Raw genomic sequence first — 7,402 nt, forward strand, 5'->3', positions numbered from 1 at the left:
CCCCTATTCTTCACCCAAAGATTGCTTAACCTTTTGATATCATCCTTTGATCCTATTAACCGAAGCCCGTTTATTATTAAATATAGTTTCATTTCTCACTTTCCAAAGACACCAATACGCCATAAGGATAACCGCATGTATTTTGCTTTGCTTTTTATCGTCACTTTACCACTAGTATGATGATTCTTAAGAAGATCCTGGACTTCAAAGGCATACATCGGATTAGTATCACATCAACTACTTATAAATTGCCAAATTACAGAGGCAATATAGCAAGAAATGAGTAGATGTTCCGCCGATTCTTTTTCACCTTCACACAATGGACACCATTTTATTCATCAACCGAGTTTCTCTTGAATAAAGCGTCCATGGTTGCTATTCTCCCCCTTTCCGCCCTCCAATCGAAAAGATTCACTTTTGAGGGTACCCATTTATTACAATCCAATATGAAATTAGTAGATACTTAGGCTGAATTCCTACCATCTTGCCGAAATGATTTCGTAGTGAACGTCTCATCTTTTTCTTGCTCCCACACCCACCTATCCTCCCTTTCATGCAAAACGGTACCCGGTATCAAACAGTCCCAAAGTTCTTGAACTTTCTATTGGCGTGCCTGGTTCCTGCACCCACTTCCAATTCCATCCATCCATTGATGAACCATCTCTACCGTTGTGTCTTTAATCGAGCATCTTTTAAAGCGTTCCAATTTAAATAAAGCCGGGAATTGATCGCATATTGGATTATCCCCAACCCACTTATAAAGCCAAAAAGGATTTCGGTTTCCATTTCCCACCACACCTTTAATTGATCCAAACAACTGATTTATTTCTATTAAAAGTGCCTTTTCAACTTTTGAAATAATCTTCCAAACACCAGAGAACTTTGAGTTAGAGGGGTATCAGATGTGTGTCTCTTTCATTAAAGCGTACACATTGTATGACTTTTCTCCAAAGTTTGTTCAGTTATGTCTTGAACCGTCACCACCATTGAGCAAGAAGACTAAGGTTTAGATTTCCTTAAAAGATACGATGAAAATATATCAAACGAAACACCACCTTCTATATATGCTAGCACTTAACAATTTTTGTATCAATCGACATAACCATGCCGAGAGTATGGTTGATTTCATGACACATACTATTATTACATAAGATAAATATCAGATCTTGGTGCCACGGTTAGTTGATGGTGTGTTAGGCGTTGCTTTAGGCTTTTGTTTTGTGCGGTACATGCGAAGTCTACCTGGCGCTTTGGAGTAATTCATCACTTTTATGTTTCTTTTTGTGATTGGTCCATCGCATGTTCTTCTTCCTGGTTGATAGTGTGTGCACACACACATATATATGCATAAAACCTCAAGTATATTCACCAATGTAACACTTTATTACAACTAGCAAACTTATCCAACAAATAGTAGAAACAAACAATTACTTATTAAAGGATTGCGTTTATGCTAGTCTTTTTGTAATGGAAATAATACTACGCATCATTCAGAAAAGAAAACAAACCTGTCTCAGCCAGGTAAAAATCTAGTTATATTATTATTATTATTATTATTAACCCATTTTTTCCATTTATCAAAAACACACATGGCCATTTTTTTAGTTGTTATTATTATACTTCATATTAATTTTCATATTTTATTATTATTATTATTATTATTATATATAAATGAAACCCCAAAAATCATACGTGTCGCGATGTGGTTGCACCCCCCCCCCCTTTATGGAAGGCACAAGATTGATTAATTTTTAAATAGATGTCTCTCATTGATTTAACCCAATTTCATAGGTATAGGTCTTACCAAAACCAGATAACTTTTAAATGGGTTATAACATCTCATTAAATTAAAAATTAATCTTACCAATTATTTGATATGAAAACCCTAAAGTAGAGATATACTAAAATTTAATATCCAATTTAAAAAGAAAAAGATATTATTTATAATTAATAAACAATTTTATAGTAAAAAACATAAGCTGGTCATGGGTCACCAAATCCATATAACTTTTAAACGGTTAACATATCATTTATTTATGAAACTTTTTCATCATCAAACCCTAAGTATATTATTAACTTTCTTGCAATAAAGAAAATTAACATCCAAAAAATAAACATTAAAAACGAAAAATGTAAAACAACCATTCTCTCAAGCCATCATATTGCTTTATTTGTAAATGAAGGCTTCTCACGCATTTAACCCGAATTCACGGGTAAAGGTCTCACCAAACCCAGATAGCTCTTAAACGGGTTATAGCATCTCATTATATTAAAAATTAATCTAATCAAATATTTGATATGAAAATCCTATAAAATAAGGATATACTAAAATTAATATCCTATTTTATTTAAAAATATATATTATTTAAAATTAAGAAACAATTTTAGAATGAAGAAAATAAACGGGTAATGGGTATCATCAAAGCCAGATAACTTTTAAACCGGATTATAACATATCATTATTTGTGAAACCATTTCATCATCAAACCTCAAGTATATTAGTTATTAACTTTCTTACAATAAATTATATTAAAATCCAAATATACATATATAAATATTAAAAACGAATAATGTAAAACAACCCCCGTAATACGGGGGATAAAATCTAGTTAAATAATAAATTATTTACAAGATTTTGCCATATCATGAGTTGTCATATAGTGAGCAGTTTAACCGTCATAACCATTTAATCGAATCATAATTGAACTGATTTTAACTGATAACCGACATAATCGGTGGGTCGGTTTAATAAATTTTTAAAAACCGACCCATTAATTTAACCAATAATATGTTTGGGATTAACTTCCACCAAGCATGCTGTTGGATTATATCATTTTGATATTTTTGATTCAACATTTGTTATCAAATTAAGTTGAATTTCATTGTTGGATTATATAATGTCATTTTTTTGAATATTTGGTATTAGTATTAACGATTATATACTTTGGTATATCATGTCATGTTGTTTTTGTAATAATTGGTACCAAACTTTTAAGCCCAATTATATTATTTTGGTTACAATTAACCGATCCATAACCGACTCACTATAACCTACAAAACCGATTAACCAAAACCGCCATAACGGGTCAGTTATGGTTATTATGAAACATTTTCATCATTAAACCCTAAGTATATTATTAACTTTCTTACAATAAAGAAAATTAAAATCCAAAAAATAAATATTAAAAACGAAAAATGTAAAACAACCACTCTCTCAAGCTATCATATTGCTTTATTTGTAAATGAAGGCTTCTCACGCATTTAACCCGAATTCACAGGTAAAGGTCTCACCAAACCCAGATAGCTCTTAAACTGGTTATAACATCTCATTATATTAAAAATTCATCTAATCAAATATTTGATATGAAAATCCTATAAAATAAGGATATACTAAAAATTAATATCCTATTTTATTTAAAAAAATATATTATTTAGAATTAAGAAACAATTTTATAATAAAGAAAATAAACGGGTAATGTGTATCACCAAACCCAGATTACTTTTAAACCGGATTATAACATATCATTTATTTGTAAAACCATTTCATCATCAAACCTCAAGTATATTAATTACTAGATTTTATCCCCCGTATTACGAGGGTTGTTTTACAGTATTCGTTTTTAATATATATATATATATATATATATATATATATATATGGATTTTAATTTTAGTTATTGTAAGAAAGTTAATAATTAATATACTTGAAATTTGATAATAAAATGGTTTCACATATAAATGATATGCTATAATCCGGTTTAAAAGCTCTTTGGATTTGGTGATACCCATTACCCGTTTATTTTCCTTATTATAAAATTATTTTTTAATTATAAATAAAATCTTTTTTAAATAAAATAGGATATTAATTTTTAGTATATCCCTATTTATAGGATTTTCATATCAAATATTTGATAAAATTAATTTTTAATATAATGAGATGTTATAACCCGTTTAAGAGCTATCTGAGTTTGATGAGACCTTTAACCTTGAATTCGGGTCAAATGTGTGAGAAGCGTTATTTACAAATTAAGCATTCTGATGGCTTGAGAGAATGATTGTATTACATTTTTCTTTTTTTAATATTTATTTTTGGATTTTAATTTTCTTTGTTGTAAGAAAGTTAATAATATACTTAGGGTTTAATGATGAAAGGGTTTCATAAATAAATAATATGTTATAACCCGTTTAAAAGCTATTTGGATTTGGTGACCCATGACCCGCTTATGTTTTTACTATAAAATTGTTTATTAATTATAAATAATATCTTTTTCTTTTTAAATTGGATATTAAATTTTAGTATATCATTAGTTTATAGGATTTTCATATCAAATAATTGGTAAGATTAATTTTTAGTTTAATGAGATGTTATAACCCGTTTAAGAGCTATTTGGTTTTGCTAAGACCCATACCCATGAATTTGGGTTAAATCAATGAGAGGTCTCCATTTAAAAATCAAGCAATCTGGTGGCTTCTATAAAAGGAGGGAACGACCACATCACGACACGTAGGATTTTAAGGGTTTCGTTTATATATGTTATAGATAGATTAACTTTCTTGCAATAAATAATATTAAAATCTAAATATATATATATATATATATATATATTAAAACGAATAATATAAAACAATAGGGAATAAAATCTAGTTATTATATAATATTAAATAAGTTTTGTTATGATTATTAATTAATTAATTTATTATCCAATTTAAATTCTCATCACTAGTCCTGTAGCTCCTCCTCCATCTTGAATCCACCATGACAACCACCCTCCCATTCCCACACTCACCGCATCCATCCACCTTGTTCCCAGAATTCAAACACTGCAAAACAAAGCCCCGCTTACTCCAACTCCACGCCACCCTCATCAAAACCGGCCGCATCCGAGACCCACTCGCCTCCGCCGAACTCATCCGCCTCTCGGCACTCACACACCAAGACCTCCACTACGCCCTCCAACTGTTCCACCAGATGCCCCAACCAAACACCTTCTCTTGGAACACCTTGATCCGAGCCTTCTCCACTTCCCACGCCCCCTTACAATCCTTCCTCTTATTCACCCACCACGTCCACGCCATTCAACCCAACCGCTTCACCTTCCCCTCAGTGCTCAAGGCCTGCGCCGAGGCCGCTCGCTTGGAGGAAGGGAGACAGACCCATTGTGTGCTACTGAAACACGGGTTGCAGCACGACCAGTTCGTGTTAAGTAACTTGCTTAGAATGTATATTATTTGTGGGGCCATGAACGATGCGATTAAGCTGTTCGATTTAAATAAGATGATGAATTTGGTCTTGTGGAATGTGATGGTGGATGGGTATGGCATGGTGTCGTGGAATTCGATGGTTTCGGGGTATGCGCAGAACGGGTTTTTTGTCGAGGCGTTGGAGTTGTTTAGGGAGATGCAGATGGAGCGTGATGGTGTGGTGCCGAATTATGTGAGTTTGGTAAGTGTGCTTCCGGCGGTTTAGAGGCTTGGTGCGCTTGAGATTGGGAGGTGGGTGCATTTGTATGCGTGTAAGAACGGGATTAGAATTGACCCGGTGCTTGGGTCTGCGTTGATTGATATGTATTCCCAGTGTGGAAGTATCGCTGAGGCGGTTCAGCTTTTTGATACGTTGTCGCAAAAGAATGTGATCACGTGGAATTCGATAATTAACGGGCTTGCGGTCCATGGTCGAGCCAATGAAGCTCTTTGTTATTTCACAAAGATGCAAGAATGTGGGATCGCGCCTACTGATGTAACGTATATTAGCATGTTGACCGCATGTAGCCATGCCGGTTTGGTTGACCAAGGGTTGATTATATTTAACCAAATGGTTCGGTCCATAGCGCCAAGGGTTGAGCATTATGGGTGTATGGTTGATCTACTCGGGAGAGCGGGTCGACTACAAGAAGCCGAAGAGTTAATATTAAAAATGCCTGGTGAACCGGATGATGTGGTATTAAAGGCGTTACTTGGTGCTTGTAAGAAGCATGGTAACATTGAGATTGGTGAACGTGTGGGGCAGCGTCTTCTAGAAAAGGATCCTGAAGACGGGACCCCGTATGTAGCCCTGTCCAACATGTACGCCAAAGAGGCGAACTGGGACAGGGTTGTGGAGACGAGGTTAATGATGAAGGAAAACGAGGCTAAGAAAGACCCCGGGTGTAGTTGGATTGAGGTTGATGGTGCGATTCATGAGTTTGTTGTTGCAGATGAATCGCACGCCAAAGTGAATGAGATTTATATGATGTTGGAAGAAATGAAGGAGAAGCTGAGGGCGTCCGGGTACAAGCCAGACACGACTCAGGTTCACCTTAGGATGGATGATCGTGATAAAGAGTCGGTTTTGCAATATCATAGTGAGAAGATTGCGGTTGCTTTTGGTTTGATTAATACTAGGTGTGAAACAACAATTAAGGTTGTTAAGAATCTTAGGATATGTGATGACTGTCACTCGACGTTTAAACTTGTTTCTAAGATATACGAGCGGAGAATTGTTGTGAGAGATCGCAAACGGTTTCATCATTTTGAAAATGGATCATGTTCTTGTATGGATTATTGGTAAATTTATGATGAAGTGTATGGCTTTCTTCATTATAATGACTAGCAGCCACATCCTATCGACATGACAAGCGGACTGTTGAACTGATCAATGGATGTGGGAGAACCCGTTGCAAGTCGCTATCAATAGTTGGGGTTCATAAGACAGCAGGAAGATCTCAAGGATAGCGCCGTGAAATGGTCCTAGGGACCACTTTCCATGATGTCGTTTTAGATGCAACTGGAATGTATATGTATGTTGCAAACCTGTAAAAATGGGATTCATCATTGTGTGTACTCTTTTAACTTGCTCTCACTATTCTCTGTTATATCTAGTCTAAATTCTCTAGTGACTTCATATCTGTTTAATTGTATTGCAACTTGGTTTTTAAGTTTATATTTGCATATTCAGTTTGAAAACTTAAAAAATAAAAGCTGGATATACAATTAAGTTTTAGGACTGCCATTGAGATTACATTGGGAGGCGATTTAATCAGTACTAAAGTACAACATTTAACATCAAGTAGCATTTTGAATACAAAATCAATCATTTAAAATACAAGTTGAGTCACACTTCCATTATAATACACTAAGTATTTCTCCACACATATTGTTACAAAACGGGTTAAATGCATTGCATGTTCGAAAGCCACTATGTGTAGTGGCAGCAAAAGCGGCGGGAAGACCGTGATTCATAAAGGTAAAAGTTTTTGTGACAAAAGTTTCATTACTAAAATTGAAAAGGACAAAAGTTTCATTATCAAAGTTGATGAGTCAACAAGTAAATACGTAAATCTAAAGTTGAGGGACTAAAAATATATACGTGAAACTTTTGTGGTAAAAATGTAATAAATCTAAGATTTGAAAAAATAAAGTTGAT

At 34.0% G+C, this 7,402-nt stretch overlaps 1 pseudogene; it reads left to right on the plus strand.

Annotated features, from left to right (window-relative positions):
• Positions 1-4,756: 4,756 nt before the first annotated feature.
• Positions 4,757-6,547, plus strand: LOC143579144 (pentatricopeptide repeat-containing protein At5g48910 pseudogene; annotated as a pseudogene).
• The last annotated feature ends 855 nt before the right edge of the window (positions 6,548-7,402 follow it).

The sequence above is a fragment of the Bidens hawaiensis genome, unplaced genomic scaffold (assembly GCF_021521415.1).
Source record: "Bidens hawaiensis isolate Kalapana, Puna unplaced genomic scaffold, B.hawaiensis_p1.1 tig00029615_1, whole genome shotgun sequence".
Lineage (NCBI taxonomy): Eukaryota > Viridiplantae > Streptophyta > Magnoliopsida > Asterales > Asteraceae > Bidens > Bidens hawaiensis.